The sequence below is a fragment of the Bombina bombina genome, chromosome 8 (genome assembly GCF_027579735.1).
Source record: "Bombina bombina isolate aBomBom1 chromosome 8, aBomBom1.pri, whole genome shotgun sequence".
NCBI classification, from domain to species: Eukaryota; Metazoa; Chordata; class Amphibia; order Anura; family Bombinatoridae; genus Bombina; species Bombina bombina.
Genome location: NC_069506.1, coordinates 182,023,314 through 182,041,740, shown reverse-complemented (window position 1 = coordinate 182,041,740; position 18,427 = coordinate 182,023,314). Strand labels below are relative to the sequence as shown.

General features: G+C 39.5%; 1 protein-coding gene across 1 annotated transcript in view; it reads right to left on the bottom strand.

Annotated features, from left to right (window-relative positions):
• Positions 1-15,580, bottom strand: part of GFY (golgi associated olfactory signaling regulator) — a 77,038-nt gene extending 61,458 nt beyond the window's left edge. Inside the window, exon 1 of the mRNA XM_053690764.1 lies at positions 15,516-15,580. The gene's annotated coding sequence lies outside the window, so the exon portion shown is untranslated. The remainder of the gene's footprint in view (positions 1-15,515) is intronic.
• Positions 15,581-18,427: the final 2,847 nt, after the last annotated feature.

Sequence of the window (18,427 nt, the reverse complement as noted above, 5' to 3'; positions counted from 1 at the left end):
ATTTTAACAAAAGGACAACACAACTCAAATATGTGGTTTATTAAATGAAGTAATGTTCTGGGGACATTTCTCAGACATTTAACCCCTTTGTGACCGAGGACGTGTCAGGCACGTCCTACAAAAAAAGGACAAAGGACGTGCCAGACAAGTCCTCTGGGGTTTCAAGTGGTGGAAGCGATCGTGATCACTACCAGCTGCTTTCAAGGTATATCAGTGATGCCTCAATATTTAGGCATCACTGCAATACCTTTTTTTACCTACCGATGCAGAGGACCAAACCCGGGTGATTGATGAACACAGCAGATGAGCCAATCACAAGATGCATATATAGGTAGCCCAGTCAGGCAGTAACTCCCAGGAGTGCATTGCTGCTCCTGAGCTTACCTATATTTTTTAGTAAAACACACTACCGTTACTATGTGGCCCTCTCTGCATTGGCCAGTGATGGTGCAGATCGTTGGTGGGTGGGAGCCATTGCAGGGAGACGAGTGGGCGGCTCATCGCTGGTGGATATTTGCCAGAGGGGGGCAGGATCGGGTGCAGGGGGCCGGGGGCACACACAGGGGCGGGAGTGGGTGGGACCGCTACACTATGGAAAATATATATGCAGGGAGAGGGTAATCTATTCAGGGAGAAGGTAATCTGAGGCATCCTGCAATACTATTCCTGACTGATGGGCTCTATTTTGATGATTCCCACGGAGCGATCACTTGCGGTTTGCTCTACGTGGAGCCCAACAGTCAGGCAGAGCATCGGCAGGCTTCTGATGCTCTGGAAGTGTGCCAAGTGCTTCGGTGGGTCGAGGCACTTAGTAAAGTAACAAAACATAAAAAAAATAAAAATAATAATATATATTTTATTACAATAGCCCAATATAGCCTCCATATAGCCCCCCTTTCCCCATGTGGCTTCAAAGATGTCGATGCCCAGTGCATCATGGGGCTTCTGGGGGTGTTCCTAGCCTGCCTCACCATAGGGGCAGGATGGGGTCATCCAATCTGAGCTTGCTCTATAATTTAATTTATAATAATAAAAAATCCCATTTGTCGGATCATGCCAATGTTGGTAAATATTGACACTGATCAGTGTGGATCTCTCTCCCTTTCCTCACTTGCATATTTTTGGGAGAGAGAGATCCATGTTGAGAGAGAGAGAGATCCATGTTGAGAGAGATCCATGTTGAGAGAGAGAGAGAGAGAGAGATCCATGTTGAGAGAGAGAGAGAGAGAGAGCGAGAGAGAAAGATCCATGGAGAGTGAGATCCATGTTGAGAGAGAGAGATCCATGTTGAGAGAGAGAGAGAGAGAGAGAGAGATAAATGTTGAGAGAGAGAGAGAGAGAGATCCATGTTGAGAGAGAGAGTGAGATCCATGTTGAGAGAGAGATCCATGGAGAGAGAGAGCGAGAGATCCATGGAGAGAGAGATCGAGAGATCCATGGAGAGAGAGATCGAGAGATCCATGGAGAGAGAGATCGAGAAATCCATGGAGAGAGAGAGAGAGAGAGATCGAGAGATCCATGGAGAGAGAGAGAGAGATCGAGAGAGATCAAGAGAGATCGAGAGAGACAGAGAGATTCACTTATATTAGTTTAAAAATTGTGAGACCCATAAGGTTCTTTTCAGAGCCTTTAACTCCTAGTTTGCCAGTGATCACTTTCAATCACTGGCTCTTGCATAAAAGCATTTTTTTGCTCTGTGCATTTTTTTAGGGGTTAATTTTTTTTAGTAATTTTTTTGTGAGATCCAAAGGCTCTTTTCAGAGCCATTTAGTTCATTTAAATTTACATTTTGTGTTGATTTTTTTTCTCTGTGACAGATAAAAATAAATCATGTCACAGAGAACATATAGTGCTGAGGAGGCATATGCCTACCTTGCATCAGAGTCAGACGCCTATGTCAGGCTCAAACCGCAATTTTGACCCTGACATATGCTCAGATACATCAGTAGATACAGTCTCAACTGATAGTGATGTATCTGTAGCTGCTACCCCCCTGCCAGAAGGAGACGTGTTGCTCCAGCTGCCATTGCTGTTGAAATCTGGGTAATGCCTCATCACCAGATACCAGATATCCAACCCTTCACATCAAATCCTTGCATCAATGTGGATGTGGTAGGACTTAGCCCCCAACAGTTTATGGAGGTGTTTCTGGGCCATGATGTATTGGGGAATATTGTCACCCAAATTAATTGATATGCCCATCTGTGTCATGCTGCAAAGCCTGACTCCTATTTGGCAAAGCAGCAATGGGCCCCCCATCGATGCACCAGAATTTAAAATATTCTGGGCATTGACTATGCTGATGGGCATAATAAAGAAACCCTCCATCCACTCCTACTGGAGCAGTAGTCCCATTATTATTATTATTGGTTATTTGCAGAGTGCCGACAGATTCCTCAGCGAGCCCCATTTGCTCTACCCTCATTTTCTATCTTCAGCAATAACAGCCTGTGCCCCCCCTAGGGAGCATCCCCAGTTTGATTACCCACTTTGATTCCAGGTTTGCAGAGGCTTATACATCTGGAAGGAATATATGTGTGGATGAATCCCTGATGAAGTATAAGGGAAGGCTGGGATTCAATCAGTATATTCCTTCCAAGCGTTCCAGATATGAAGTAAAGTTGTATAAGCTCTGTGAGAGCGAGGCTGGGTATATTCAGGCCTTCCAGGTGTATGAGGAAAAGGATAGCCACCTTGACCCTCCAGGTTGCCCAGAACATGTGGAACTACTGGCAAGATTGTCTGGGACCTGATATTACCCCTAATGAACAAAGGGTACCACTTGTATTTAGATAATTTTTATACAAGTGTCCTTTTGTTCAAGCTACTGTATTGCTTTGATACAGTAGCTTGCAGTACAATTAAAAAGAACCGCACAGGTTTCCCAGGACAACTTGCACACAACTGGCTACAAAAGGGGGAAGACCTCAGCTCTGCGACAAGAGGAGCTGTTGGCAGTTAAATACAGTGACAAGAAGGATGTGTACCTTCTTACCACCATCCACAATAAGAGGACTGTGGAGGTCTCAGTATGTGGTAGAGCTGAGAGCATAAGGAAGCCAGTGTGCATCAAGGCTTATAACCGGCATATGGGTGGGGTTGTTCTGGCAGATCAGCTGCTGTAGCCCTATCTAATATGCAGAGGATAACTGCCTGGTACAAAAAGGTTGCAATTTACTTAATATAGATATCAACCCACAACACTTTTTTGTTGTTTAAAAAAGCAAATCCCGGAATGAAACTGACTTTTTATTTTATTATTATACTTTATTTATGAAGCGCCAACATATTCTGCAGCGCTGTCCATGGATACAATTCATTTAGATAAAACAATACAAGACTTGTAAAAGACAGGACAAAATTTACAAACACATACAGGAAGGATTGAGGGCCCTATTCCCGTGGGAACTTACAATCTAGAAGGGTAGGAGGTTGAGAAACAGGAGGTGAGGACTGCAAGATTTGGAAAGATGTTAATACAGAGTTAGATGAGGGAAATGTTAGGTAAGTGAAGTTAATTTATTATTGAGTTGGGTGGTAGGCTTCCCTGAACAGAAAAGTCTTCAGGGAACATTTAAAGGAAGACAGATTAGGGCAAAGCCTGACAGCATGAGGGAAGAGTGTTCCAGAGGGTAGGAGCTGCACGACAGAAGTCCTGCAATCTAGCATGAGAAGAGGTGATAGTTGTGGATGCAAGGAGCAGGTCATTGTTGGATCTTAGTGGACGGGCTGGAGTATACTTGTGTATTAGAGAGGATAGGTAGAGTGGAGCGGCGTTGGTGAGAGCTTTGTATGTAAGGGTGAGAATTTTGAATTTAATTCTGCTGTGAATGGGGAGCCAATGAAGAGAGGTGCAGCAGATGCAGATCGACGGGAAAGGTGGATCAGCCTGGCAGAGGCATTTAGGATGGATTGAAGGGGGAGAGGCGGGAAAGAGGAAGGCCAGCGAGTAGGTTATTGCAGTAGTCAAGTTTGGAGATAACAAGGGAGTGGATTATTTGCTTTGTGGTGTCAGCACTCAGAAAAGGGCGAATTTTGGAAATATTGCTTAGATGGTTGCTGCAGGATGTAGAAAGCGATTGGATATGGGAGACGAAGGATAGATTTGAGTCAAGTGTGACTCCAAGGCAGCGGACTTGGGGCGATGGGGAAATGGTGATGCCGTCAACAGGGATAGAGAAGTCAGAAGTCAGCGTAGAACTTGAGGGGGGGGGATAAGAAGGAGCTCAGTCTTGGACATGTTAATCTTTAGGTGGTGAGAGGCCATCCAGGAAGAAATACCAGATAAGCAGTCGCTGACATGAGAAAGGACAGAGGGAGAGAGAGCAGGGGTGGAGAGGTAGATTTGGGTGTCATTAGCATAGAGGTGATATTTGAAGCAATAACTTTTGATAAGTATACCCAGTGAAGAAGTATAGATGGAGTAGAGTAGAGGACCCAGAACAGATCCTCGAGGTACTCCAACAGACAGAGGCATAGGAGAGGAGGAGTCACCGGCAAATGACACAGAAAAAGACCTGTGGGAAAGATGGGAGTGAATCCAGGAAAGAGCAGTGTCACAGAGGCCAAAAGAGCTAAGGATCTGTAGGAGGAGGGGGTGGTCAACTGTGTCGAAGGCAGCTGAGAGGTTCGAGTAAGATAAGTATAGAGTAATGAAAATATTTTTTGCAGAGAGAAGATCGTTTGTAACCTTGATAAGGGCAGTCTCAGTTGAATGTTTTGGGCGGAAACTGGATTACAATTTCAGCTCCAGATCATTTTGGGGATTTTTTACCAAGATGACCCTGCTCCCCTGGCGGTGATGGGAGAGAGCAGAGTTGGGGCTACTCATTTTATTTTCAAAATTGCCTTTACTGCAGAGAAGCAGAATCCTCAGAAGAAATGCAGAGTCTGTACCAAGAGGGGGCAGAGAATGGACACCACCTTTTACTGTCTTTATTGCCCTGGACAATGCATTGGGGAAGGCTTTAAGCGGCATCATACACTGGTAATTTTTATTACACTTGACATTGGGTTTATTTTGTGGTGGTGGGGGGGTAATTACTGAGTTTGTTTGCATTTTACTTTTACTGTGCCAGATTTTTACATTTCACTGCTCTATTTTTTAGAAGTTCTAAAATTGGTGTTGTATTATAACAAAACCCCTGTCAAACCTATCCGTGGGGGGCATGGGTGTACTGATTGAGTCTTGCAGAAAACAACCTGGAGTGTTTTCTTGCAATAACTTAGGAAAAGCTCTCCTAAATAATAGTCAAAAGGCAATGTGTATAAAAATGAAAATTTAAAAATGACCACCATAGACTTTGTCCAATTTTTTTTTTTTTTGGCTAAAACTGTTGCATCAAAGGCATGAAAGCACTCTATATACAACACCTTGTGGTGACAACTTTTCAAATATATGCACATTCATTGCAAACAAATAAATTGGGGTATGCAAAAAGACAATAGGCAAAGAAAATGTTAAATGTATATATAAAAAAAAAAAAAACACGTTTGGCATTGTACCCCCCCAAACAAACCTATGCATAGGTGGTATCACTGTACTCAGAAGATGTTGGTGAAGGTGACTACATATTGGGGTCTTATTTTGGAGTAACACATAACAGGAGCTGAGAATCTATGCTTAAATTACAATTAATACACTGGTCTGTGTACCCGAGAGGAAATTTTAATGTGTGTGCAGGAGGGGGTCTGACCTCTTACAGAAGTCTGAGAGATCCTAATCGAAGTACCATACTCCCATGAGTCACTAAGACTCCAACCATCGGAAAAAAGTTCTACTGGGCAAAGATCGTATATACCAAAGCGACGGAATCCAGAGAAGGAAATCAGACCCTCCTGTTTGAACCGATATACCCGTGACACTTGGACTAGTGGACACTACAGACAAGACAAAGATACTCCCTATATGAACAAACCTTACCTCATACGATTGGGGTAACATCTGGTAAGGAGACATCCTTTCACCTATCTATATATCCGAATAGGCAAGCTACAGAACTCTAATAAGACTATTGCAATTGCAAAATAAGACAACCATTAATACACTAGAACTTTTTCAATTCTGAAGGTTTACTTAATTACCAACTATAGTGTTTACCATATCATTTATTATTGTGTAAATAATTTTTTATTTCGCTGCGCTGTACTACCCAGACAAATCCGTTCTCTTTATCTATTATTAAATTACAATGTGTGTGGAAAAATAACCACAAAAAAAAAATGACTACCCAAAAGTTTGACAAAGACTGGTGGTTAAATTAGTGCATGGAAAGTGTTAAAATACCAGCATTTCAAATACCCTAGGGTGTCTACTTTTCAAAAATATATGGTTTGATGGGGGTAAATTACATTGGCCGGATTCAGAAATGTCCCAAATAGGACATGGGTGCACAATGACAGATGTGAAAATTCCAAGTTGGAAAACTGGAATGCACTCCCTAAAAATAAGTCCTTTTAGCCCCCCTAAATAAAAAACAGACAAACCTATTCATGGTTGGTATCACTGTACTCAGGATATGTTGCTGAACACATAGGGTGTTATTTGGCAGTAACCCTTAACATTCTCAGTAAATGTATTCTTAAATTGCTATTTTGTCAAAAATTTGGCATAGATTAGTGATAAAATGTCTGCATAAAAAGAGTCAAAATACCCCAAGTTTAATACCGTATGTTGTTTTTTAAAAATATATAAAATGGGAAGAGTTATTCAGGGATATCAGTGTTACAATGTAACTAACACTAATTTTGAGAAAAAAATGGTTTTGAAATAGCAAAGTGCTACTTTTACTTATTGTCCTATAACTTGAAAAAAAAAAAAAAAAAAAACCAAGTAAAAATTGGGTATTTTAAACTCAGGGCAAAATTTAGAATTGGTGTTTTATGGTAGTTGTAGATGTGTTACAGATTTTGGTTGTTAAAGATAGAAAGTGTGTGTTTTTTCCATCATTTAAAAAAAAAAAAAATATTAGTAAATTATAAGATATGACGACAATAATGTTAACTTCAGAAAGTCCATTTGATGGCGAGAAAAATGGTTTATAAATATAAAATGTGTGGGTACAGTAAATAAGAGGAAAATTACAGCTAAACACAAACACAGCAGAAAAGGAAATTTATGCTTACCTGATAAATTTATTTCTTTTACGCTATATGACGAGTCCACGAATTTCATCCTTACTTGTGGGATTTATCCTCCTGTTGACAGGAAGTGGCAAAGAGCACCACAGCAGAGCTGTATATATATAGCTCCTCCCTTCCCTCCACCTCCAGTCATTCGACCGAAGTTAGGAAGAGAAAGGAAAAGCTAAAGGTGCAGAGGTGACTGAAGTTTAATAAAATATATACCTGTCTTAAAAAATGACAGGGTGGGCCATGGACTCGTCATATCGTAAAATATATTTTTCTTTTACAAAAATATGACGAGTCCACAGATTTCATCCTTACTTGTGGGATACAGTACCAAAGCTATAGGACACGGATGAAAGGGAGAGACAAGACAGGAACATAAACGTAAGGTACCAATGCTTGAAGAACCTTTCTCCCCAAAACCAGCCTCAGAAGAAGCAAAAGTATCAAATTTGGAAAAAGTATGAAGAGACTACCAAGTTGCAGCCTTGCAAATCTGTTCAACAGAAGCATTGTTTTTAAATGCCTATAAGGAAGCCACAGCCCTAGGAGAATGAGCCGTAATTCTTTCAGGAGGCTGCTGTCCAGCAGTCTCATATGCCAGACGGATGATACTCTTCAGCCAAAAAGAAAGAGGTAGCCATAGCTTTCTGGCCCCTATGCTTTCCAGAAAAAAAACAATAAATAAAGAAGAAGATTGACGTAAGTCCTTAGGTCGACTGCAAGTAAAACTTCAGGGCACGGACCACATCCAAGTTATGCAAACAACGCTCCTTCTTCGAAGAAGGATTAGGACATAATGAAGGAACCACAATTTCCTGATTAATATTCTTATTTGAAACAACCTTAGGCAGGAATCCAGGTTTGGTACGTAGAACCACCTTATCAGAATGAAAGATAAGATAAGGCTGAAAGCTCAGAAACTCTATGAGCAGAAGAAATAGCAAAATTGACAAAGCAGAAATTTGTCCCTTTAAGGAACTTGCTGATAACCCTTTCTCCAATCCCTCTTGGAGAAAAGAAAGAATTCTGGGAATCCTAATTCTACTCCATGAGTAGCCCTTGGATTCACACCAATAAAGATATCTACACCATATCTTATGATAGATCTTTCTAGTAACAGGCTTACGTGCCTGAAGCAAATGACCGAATCAGAGACCCCTTGCTTAGATAAAATCAAGCATTCAATCTCCATGCAGTCAGTTGCAGAGAAACTAGATTTGGGTGTTGAAAAGGTCCCTGAATAAGCAGGTCCTGCCTCAATGGAAGCCTCCACGGTGGTAGAGATGACATGTCCACTAAATCGGCATACCAAGTCCTGCGAGGCAACGCAGGCGTGATTAGAATTACTGAAGCCCTCTCCTGTTTGATCCGGGCAATCACCCGGGGAAGGAGAGCAAACGATGGAAACACATATGCTAGGTTGAACATCCAAGGCATCTATCAGTTCAGCTTGAAGATCCCTTGACCTGGATCAGTATCTTGAAAGCTTGGCATTCTGATGAGATGCCATCAGATCCAATTCTGGTGTGCCCCATCTGAGAATCAGAGCGGCAAAGATCTCTGTCTGCTTAAAAAGTCAGCTTCCCAGTTGTCTACTCCTGGGATGTAGATTGCTGACAGAAAAGAGTGAGCCTCCGCCCACTGAATTATCCTCGATACTTCTGTCATCGCTAAGGCACTCCTGGTTCCCCCTTGATGATTGGTGTAAGGCACAGTCGTAATATTGTCCGACTGAAAGCGAATGAATATGGCCGAAGCCAACTGCGGCCACGCCTGGAGCACATTGAATATTGCTCTCAACTCCAGAATATTGATTGGAAGTAGAGACTCCACACACCCTGAGCCTTCAGGAAATTCCAGACTGTGCCCCAACCTAGTAGACTGGCGTCCGTTGTCACTATCACCCATGAGGGTCAGCGGAAGCACGTCCCCTGGGACAGATGATCCGACGACAACCACCAAGGAAGAGAGTCTCCTGATGCAGGTCTATTATCAATCCAATTACCTCCATGCACTGAGCCACTGATGGCCGAGGAGTGGACTGAAGGGTTTGGCATGTATTCAGAATCTTTAACTTTCTGACCTTAGTCAGAAAAATTTTCATGGATATGGAATCTATCAGAGTTCCCAAGAAGGGAACCCTTGTCTGTAGAATTAGTGAACTCTTTTCTAGATTCACCTTCCACCCGTGCGTCCTCAGAAAGGACAGGACTATGTCTGTGTGAGACTTTGTCAGATGGTAAGATGACGCTTGAATCAGAATATCGTCCAGATAAGGCGCCACTGCAATACCCCACGGCCCGAGAACCGCCAGAAGGGATCCCAGAACCTTCGTGAAGATCCTGCGTGCTGTGGCCAACCCGAAGGGAAGAGCCACGAACTGAAAATTTTTGTCTAGAAAGGCAAACCTTAGGAACTGGTGATGATCCTTGTGGATAGGAATATGAAGATATGCATCCTTCAAGTCCATGGTAGTCATATATTGACCTTCCTGGATCAATGGCAGAATGGTTTGAATAGTCTCCATCTTGAAGGATGGGACTTTGAGAAATTTGTTTAGACTTTTTAGATCTAAAATGGGTCGAAACGTGCCCTCTTTTTCGGGGACCACAAAAATATTTGAGTAAAACCCCTGTCCCAGTTTTGGAACTGGACGAATTACTCCCATAGTAGAGAGTTCTTTTACACAATGTAAGAACGCCTCTCTTTTTATCTGGTCTACAGACAATCGTGAAAGAAGAAACCTCCCCTTTGTGAGAGAATTCTTGATTTCCAGCTGATACCCTTGGGACACGATTTCCAGTGTCCAAGGATCATGCACATCTCTTACCCAAGCCTGGGCAAAGAGAGACAGCTTTCCCTCTACTAGATTCGGTCCCGGATTGGGGGCCGCCCCTTCATGCTGTCTTGGTAACAGCAGCGGGCTTCTTGGGTTGTTTACCTTTTTCCAAGTCTGGTTGGGTCTCCAGATGGCCTTGGTCTGACCAAAATTCCTTTCTTGCTTGGCGGAAGAAGAGGAAGAGGGGACTCCCTTAAAATTTCAAAAGGAACAAAAATTATTCAATTTACCTCCCGTAATGTCAGAAATGATTTCTTTCAGGTCAGGCCTGAATAGGGTTTTTCCCTTGAAAGGAATAGTCAAAAGCTTTGACTGAGATGACACATCCGCAGACCAATATTTTAACCATAACGCTCTACGCGCTAAAATGGCAAACCCTGCATTTTTAGCCGCCAATTTGGCAATCTGAAAGGCGTTATCTGAAATAAAGGAATTAGCTAGTCTAAGAGCTTTAATTTAATCTAAGATCTCCTCTAAGGGAGGCTCAATTTTGAGAGACTCTTCTATGGCATCAAACCAAGAAGCCGCCGCAGTAGTAACTGGTACAATGCAGGCCATAGGTTGAAAGAGCAAACCCTGTTGAATAAACATTTTCTTTAGCAGACCCTCCAATTTCTTATCCATAGGGTCTTTAAAAGCACAACTGTCTTCGATTGTGATAGTTGTATGCTTAGCCAGAGTAGATACATTTTCTTAAAATTAGGGGAAGGTGAGAATGGGATACCCGGTCTCTCCCACTCCCGTGTAATAATTTCCAAAATTCTTTTAGGAACCGGAAAAACATCAGAGTAAGTAGGAACCTCTAAGTATTTGTCCCTCTTACACAATTTCTCTGGCGGAATCACAATAGTTACAGTCATCCAGAGTCGCTAAAACCTCCCTAAGCAATAGGCAGTGGTGTTCAAGCTTAAATCTAAAGGACATTGTGTCCGTATCCTTCTGAGTCAACACACTTCCCGAATCGGAAAGTTCCCCCTCAGACAGAAGTTCCCTGACCCACAAATCAGATCCCTGTGAGGGTACATCAGAAAAAGCTACCAAAGCATCAGAAGTTGCAGCATTCTCATGGACCTCTGTCCTGCTACGTTTGCCCTGTAACACAGGCAACTTGGATAAAACCTCTGTAAGGGTATTTGACATAACTCTAGCCATATCCTGCAGAGTAAATGAATTAGACGCAGTTGAAGAACCCGGCGTCACTTGGGTGGGCGTGATAGGCTGTGACGCTTGGGGAGAATTTCGCGGCATATCCTGACTCTCCTCAGACTGAGAAACATCCTTAGACACACATAAAATATGCTCTTTACATTGTAAGGCCCTTTCAGTACTTGAGGGACAAAATGTAATATGGGGTTCCACATTGGCATCTAGATACAAAGAACAAATGTGATCCGGAAGATCAGACGTGATAAAAAGTAAAAATAGCAATATTGGTCGTGTCAAGTTATGGAATAACAAACAATTACCGTGACTTTAATAACAAAACGGTACTGTGGCTTTAAATTTAAAAATGACCTAAATGTTTTCTGCAGCTTGCAACGATTGAGGTGTTAGAGAAACACTCACCAATAGGCTGCTAAATCACAAAAATAATATGTATCCCAAGGAAATTAACCCTTAATAATGTGGAAGAACAAATACGGTTAATTGCAATTATAACACCCCCTGCACGTTTTCTCACATCTTGTTGCGCACTTGCTACTCCGTTCCTGCACGGAAATTCCTGCTCCTAGGTCTGCTGGGTCTCAGTGATGTGATATGACAAGCAGACCTAGGCTGTGATTGCTACGATTTTTTTTGTCTAGGTAATTTTTACATATCACATCACTGAGACCCAGCAGACCTAGGAGCAGGAATTTCCGTGCAGGAACGGAGTAGCAAGTGCGCAACAAGATGCAAGAAAACGTAAGCCCCGCCCATCGTGGGCGGTACAGTCAAAGGGCGCCGCATATAAAATACAATGTCGGACGGACCCAAAACTAGCAAATGTGACCCTCATCCAGTTACATTGAAATAATGACCCTTCTTCAAAAATAAAGGATGCCTAATCGTGAAGCGTATTGCATATTATCACATATTTCCCCAGCGTCAGCCAAACACTTGACCGGTACCTCTGCACATAAAAAACGTGTCACATCACCGCCCCCCCCCTTACTGAAACTACTCACTGTGTATGGAATAGTGTGATAAAGGGTATATAAAGGGAAATAAACTTAATCTGTTTAAGTAATTTACCCCCACTTGTTATGCAGCAGCTAATGTCAGCCTGTTCTGAGCTTCTCTCTCCCAGAAATCAAGAGACTGTACATACCGAGTCTGAGTCTGTCCCACCTGCTCAAGAGGAATCTTTACCTCACCTCCTGTAGATCCATGGGAACTAAGAGGGCCTTATGTGATAATCTTATAAGGCCATTAGCAGGGCAGCACCAGCATGGGGAGTGAGCGAGAATATAGAAGAAAAAAAAAAAAAAAACTCCTCAGTTCCCCTTGTTGAGACAACCGATGTTCCCTGATAAAAATAGCACTCATCGGCACTATTTAGAAAAAAAAAATATAAACTCTTGATTGAAGAAAATAAACTAACACCTCACTTTACCTATTCCTAGTACTAACACAGGCAAAGAGAATTACTGGAGGTGGAGGGAAGAGAGGATAGAATATATATATATATATATATATATCTCACATATACATACACACACACACACAGCTCTGCTGTGGTTCTCTTTGCCACTTCCTGTCAACAGGAGGATAAATCCCACAAGCAAGGATGAAATCTGTGGACTCGTCATATCTTTGTAAAAGAAATTTACAAATAGCTCTGGTCCTAAACAGTCAACAAATGGAAAAGTGGTCTAGTCACAAAGAGGTTAAAAGGACATTGAACCCGTTTTTTTTTCTTTCTTTCACGATTCAGATAGAGCATACAATTTTAAGTAACTTTCTAATTTACTATTATCAATTTTTCTTAATTCTCTTGCTATCTTTATTTGAAAAACAAGCATGCAAGTTTAGAAGCCAGCCCATTTTGGTTCACATCCTGGATTGTGCTGGTTGATAGGTGGCTAAATGCACCCATCATTAAACTAGTGCTTTCCAATGTTCTGAACCAAAAATTGGCTGGCTTCTTAATTTAGATGCCATCTTTTTCAAATAAAGATAGCAAGAGAACGAAGAAAATGTGATAATAGGAGTAAATTAGAAAGTTGCTTAAAATTGCATGCTCCATCTGAATCATAAAAGAAAAGAATTGGGTTTAGTACCCCATTAAGGACATTCTCCCCTTCCTCGCATTTAATAAACCACTGCTTTACCTCTTACACAGCCTTCCTGTACAAATATGGTAGCAAAAAAAGCATATTCCATGGGACAGACTATCTTGGTACCCATTGACATCTTGTTACACCTCTGGACATTAACCAAATATGTAGAGATTTATATCTAATGCTTTTAGTAAAATCTGAAATTTATTGCAGGGTTTTAAATTCCAATTAAATACCCCTTTAAAATGTATAGGCTGCAACGTTCAATATTTCTTTAGTTTATCATAAGATCTTATCAAAAATACAACAGAGTTGATCAATGATGCTGTGATCAGACCTTTGTTACAATTGAAATAGATCAGTTTCACAGATTGCTGACGAAGAGTAGAATGTACAGCTGTTGCCTGTCCCCTGACGCTTGCTTGTTATTCATGTCTTAGTCTCTCCCAGGTCTTTTAACCGTTTACAAAATGAAGTAATTTGTTTGACATGGATTTGTACATAAACAAAGACATCATTTAAGTCTCCTGGTACAAATAAGGAAGTTGGCTGTCAGAAGAATTACTTAATGTGAACAAGAATTAGAAGGTACATAATGTTAAATCTGTTCTAAATAATATTTATCTTTTGCCAGGTACAAACTTAAATAGAAGTTGGGACTTTATTACCCAAAAAAATATTGAGGGGGAGGGGAACTGACCGCTCATCAAATCTTTCTACATTTATAAATGTATATACTCTATTAAAAGAAGAAAATCCTATACAACAACAAACTATTTGATAGTAGTTGTTTACATTTTTCTTCGCTCTGAATACCTCATACCGATGAGACATTTTATAAAATTGCATGCATATAAGAAGGCTCTAAAAAGATTTTTAAACAAGAACTAAATATACTACATAGATTTTTAAAATAAAACTAACATACAAGCTTTTTGACAATGGAAAAATAATCTTTTCAGGAGCCGTTTGGGATTCTGCACTAATGTTTAATTCTGAGCAGTTATGAGAGTCCTTAGATACTATACTGACTCTCTAGTTACTGTTCTTGATCCCTAATGCAGTAGTTGTTAAATTCCTAACTACGGCATCCTGACAACCAAGCTTGCAGGGGTTTCCACATTTTGCTAATCCTCTAGTAAGTGTTGTGACAATTTGGGTTTAAAATGTTTTTTTTAAAGTGTTTTCAGTAGCTATTTTTTGCTTGCTCCTGAAATCCAATTAATTTGTGTTAAAGGGACATGTCATTTTTAACAACTTTCAAAAAAAAAACTTTTACCACCAATTTGGCTTTGTTTTCTTGGTATTCTTAGTTGAAAGCTAAACCTAGGGAGGTTTATATGCTAATTTCTTAGACCTTGAAGGCTACCTATAATCTGAAAGCATTTCGACAGTTTTTCACCACTAGAAGGCGTTAGTTCATGTGTTTCACATAGATAACATTGAGCTCAGGCACGTTAAGCTCCTAGGAGTCAGCACTGATTGGCTAAAAATACAAGTCTGTCAAAAGAACTGAAATAAGGGGGCATAGATAAAAGATAATCACAGAGGTAAAAAAAAAAAAAAAAAAAAAGATTATAACTGTTGGTTATGCAAAACTGGGGAATGGGTAATGAAAAGGATTCTCTTCTTAAACAAAAAATCTGGTGTTTACTGTCCCTTTAAGAGTAAAGATGAACAGGTCTGTATGCTCATTAGTTGCTAATGCATTGAAAGGCAGGTTTAACTTGCACCTGCCATGCTTCTGAAGCAAAGTATTACAGCATACTCAAGTATTACCTTTCACATTCCCTCCCCCACAGACAGAGGATTTCTACACCATTGCTATGGGTTGATTTATAGACAATTGATACCATAGTTACCCTTTTGAAAACTTCCATTGGTGGTAATTAAAGCAAAATTTGTTATACATACGTATATATATATATATATATATATATATATATATATATATATATATATATATATATATATATATATATATATATATATATATATATATATATATATATATATATATATATATATATATATATATGTAGGCCAATTTTATATATTACACACAAAGCAATTGCCCTAATGTCATTAAATGCTAAGATCACAAAACAAGCAAATTATACACAGCCATTTGAAAGCTAAACACCACCAAATATTATGGATGTTATAGTCAACAGGTGTTAAACAGATTTTTCCTCCAAGTATCCTGTATTTGTTTAGCTTACACTTCCCTAGCAACCTTATTAAAACAGTACCAATAGACTGGGGAAGCAGATAGTACTTACTGTGATTCTTGTACTAAAGGCAGCTGTTCACAGCCGGATTTGTTGGGACTGAATGTGGTGTAGACTGTGCACTAAATATATAAGCTTCACACAGTTAATACCTTGTGTCCTGCCTGCTATAAAGACACACCCAACTGCAGTCACCTGTAAGAGATTCTTTACATTCCCAGAACAACTTGTCCCATGGGCTATCTGAATATACAATACATTTTTAACTCTAAGATAACCCTCATGGCTGCCAAAAAAACAACATCTTTAATACACATTGTACATTTCACAAACAATGCTTTGACAGAATTACTACATTTACAAAAAGTGGAAATAAAACATGTTTATTCAAATTTCTTGGTTTCAAAATTAAGTTGTTTTTTTTCACAATGCATTGTAAAAAAAAAAAAAAAAAAGATATATTGATGTACATTTGGAACAGGGTGTGAAACAAGAGAGACAATAAAAGTGCAAATAATAAATTAATGTTGCGTAGTACTCAATGTAACTCCAAGTCCAACAAGCAGAATAAACATGGCAATACTGAGAAGAACAGTGATTACAACCATCCCTCCGGAGCGTCCTTGTAACCAAGATGGCATGTCTTGTGGATTCTGAGGCATTTCTGGAATATATGAAGTAATGGTTATATGGAGGATCTTTCATGGGGAAAGTTTATTTTCTTAAAAATGAAACATTAAAAACACTAAAGAGACATCCAATTATGAATGCTGCCATTTTGGAACCTAGGTTATACTGCACATGTGCAAACATATCAGCAATGGAATGTAGTGAAAACTAGATTTCAACATGCTGGCAACCATGACTAGAGGAAGAATTATCTCAATACAATGCTTATAAACAGTATTTAGTGTTTAATGCCCCTTTAACAATGCTTTTACACATATTAGATTATATAAAAAAAAAAGGATTTTTTTCATTTGAAACCTGTACTAAAATGTTGAAAATGCATTTATACCCCATATTATTATTATCAGGTATTTGTAGAGCGCCAACAGATTCTGCAGCGCTGGACATGCTCATTAGATGGCAGACCAGCTTCTACATTACTATAATATAATCCAGTAGCAGTATTGAAAATAGGAATCACTTGCAATTAAAATAACTCACTCAACACTGGAGCATTTTGCAGGGACGAAACTACAGGGGGTGCAGAGGTCGCAATTGCGACTGGGTCCCCAGTTATTAAAAAAAAAAAAAAGTTGATCTGCCACTCTGGCATTTTGTTTTCCCAGAAATGACATACGGGAGGCACAACACAGAGGCCCAAAACCAAGATGATACCTCAAACGAAGGATGACTGGAAATGCTGACTTCAAATGTTGTAGGGTCACTCACAATATAGAATCATACAAGATTCACTTCAGTCTATACATGTTCAGTTAATTTAAAAAGGGCATGAAACTTTTCCTCATGATTTAGAAAGAGCATGCAATTTTAAAACAACTTTCCAATTTCCTTCTATTATCTAAGTTGCTTCATTCTTTTGCTATCCTTTGCTGAAAAGCATATCTAGATAGGCTCAGTAGCTGCTAAATGGCTGCACATAGATGCCTCGTGATTGTCTCACCCATGTGCATTGCTTTTTTTTTTAAACAAAGGATATCTAAAGAATTAAGCAAATTAGATGAGAAAATTGTAATGTTTAAATAGTTTTCTTTATCTGAATCATGAAAGAAAAAATCGGTTTAATGTCACTTTAATTTATATAAAAAGCAGGCAACATTAAACAGCATTACACACTTTTTGAAAACCACACAATTTAAATGGTGTGTGTGATATATATATAAAAAAGTTATTTATTTAAAAATCAGCCATCAACATGATGTTTTTATTCACTTTCAGGATATAACTCTACAATTCTATTGGGATATCATTTCAGAAATTATAATAATGCAAACTGGGATGTTTATTGCATGTTATAATAAATAGCTACCATAAAGGTTGTTACTCACCACGAGTTTCAAAGGTGTCGGACCAATTAGTGTAAGCAATTTGCTTCTGTTGAGCATTATATAGCATATAACGGACTCTGAAAATAGAATAGGTTAGTTATTATTGGCCTTCCAAGTGTAAAACAAAAACAATACAATTTAGGCTGCCACAGAACAGTCACAAAATGTAAAAAAGCTGGCAGACAGCTTGTATTAATACAATAAGTAATTAGCAGTGTGATTTATACAGGGCAGACAACAAGGGTTAAAAGATCAACTTGAAATAATCAATGTGTTTGTCCGATAACTGTACTTCATCTAGGGAAACCAATTATGTATCTTTTTCTGGACATATGGAGTTTTAAAAATCAAATAAAAAAAATAAAAAAATCTGCGGCGAGATGATTTATTCACGTCATTGTGACGCAAAGGAAGAGGACAAAATACAGATTAGTAATTGGGTGTTGTAACCATTTGCAGAGAAAAGTCTGAGCCCAATTAAGAAAGTAATCTATTCAAACATGTAGCACTAAACACATCTTTATCAACACCAAAAAAACATTTCTAGTTTTTCCATCATCAGGGTCCAGTTAAAGCTAAGATTATTAGAAACTATAGTTAGTTTTTTTTTGTTTTTTTGGCATTGTAAAACAAGCTTTGTACAATTTTTGAACACATTTCTTGCATGCAATTTACTAGAGGACTACCAGAAATAGGCAAGAGGGAGAGGAGAAAGAAGAAGAGGGAAACCAGTTAGTTTTTTTAGCGCTGCTACTGCCGACATATCAGAACTAGCAGGTACTACTTTTACTTTAATTTTGGTTTACAAATTGAGAAACAGATATGACTATGTCCTAGTAGAGTGATTATCCAATCAACACAAGTAGCTAGAACAGTACAATCTGGTCCTATTGTGGCAAGTTATTTGATGCAGAGTGCAACTGTCCATTGTTCAAGTGCGAATACTGC